At 42.3% G+C, this 1,210-nt stretch overlaps 1 pseudogene; it reads left to right on the forward strand.

The window, feature by feature from the left end:
- The first annotated feature begins 803 nt into the window (after positions 1–803).
- Positions 804–922, forward strand: LOC123482987 (annotated as a pseudogene).
- The last annotated feature ends 288 nt before the right edge of the window (positions 923–1,210 follow it).

Below are 1,210 nucleotides of genomic sequence, written 5' to 3' on the forward strand. Positions count from 1 at the left end.
GCCAGGACAGATGGAAAGGTTGGGGGGGTATGATGGGTAATCCCGCGGGGTTTTGAAAGGCTTAAATAGGGGTTACGGTCTCATCTCTCTTCTCTTCTGTTCGGGACCCTTGATTTGACATGTTCTATTTGTGTATGTTCGAGGTTTAGCGGCGTGGGTTGTGGCCTGAACAATAGCCCATTCAGGAATAAACCTGTGTTCTGCCTGTACACCTGGTGCCCGTCTCTCTTTTACTTTATGACCCAGCAGGGTCATTACACTATTTATCCGGAAAACTTTTTCGAGGTGGTGTATAGCATACCAAGAGTTAGTCCTTCGTCTACGGCCATACCAGCCTGAATACGTCCGATCTCGGAAGTTTAGCAGCGTCGAGCCTGGTTAGTTCTTGGATGGAAGACCGCCTGGGAATACCATTTGCTGTAAGCTTTCTGTCCAGTTGAGTGTACTGTTGTGAACTGCCTTCTGTATATAACAGTAATAATGCATGGGGTTTTATGGTAGGTCTATATGTGGTCGCTGTCCGTGAAGGTGGTGCTGGTAAATGTGCAGTGTTGGTCAGGTTCATTTTCCTCCGAATGTTATATTGCTGTAATCTTTATGTAAAGTTAAAGTTTTCTGTAGTCCAGGTAAATAATGTTTAGGCTATATCCAAAATATTATGGAATACATGGTGGTTTGTAGTCTGTGTCAATGGCAATTTTAAAATTGAATGGCTATTCGAGTCTGGAATGGCTAGTCTAGTCCCTATACTTTGTCCAATTACATGAACTTTAAATAATCTATCCAACTCTCATTCCATCATGGTTAACGGCTATACCAGCCTGAATACGCCCGCTCTTGTCTGATCTCGGAAGCTAAGCAGAGTCGGGCCTGGTTTGTGCTTGGATGGGCGACCTTCTGGGAATACCAAGAGCTGTACGCTTTCTACCCAGTAGAGTGTACTGTTGTAATCTTTCTATTATTTATAACATAAATAATATAATGTTATTAAGTGTAGCTTCTTGTATGGGCTTTTATGGTAAATGTGGTTGCTGTCCGTGAAGGTGGTGCTGATAAATGTGATGGTCCAGCTGCCTGTGATTGCACCCAGTGGGCAAAACCTGGTTAAAAAGTCATCAGTATGTCTTTTCATGACATATTTTTCTGGTCGCAAACTGGTTGAAAAAGGAAGTTTTTTAAACATATTTTTACTGACCAGAATATGATGTAT

This window comes from Coregonus clupeaformis, unplaced genomic scaffold, assembly GCF_020615455.1.
Source record: "Coregonus clupeaformis isolate EN_2021a unplaced genomic scaffold, ASM2061545v1 scaf0001, whole genome shotgun sequence".
NCBI lineage: Eukaryota > Metazoa > Chordata > Actinopteri > Salmoniformes > Salmonidae > Coregonus > Coregonus clupeaformis.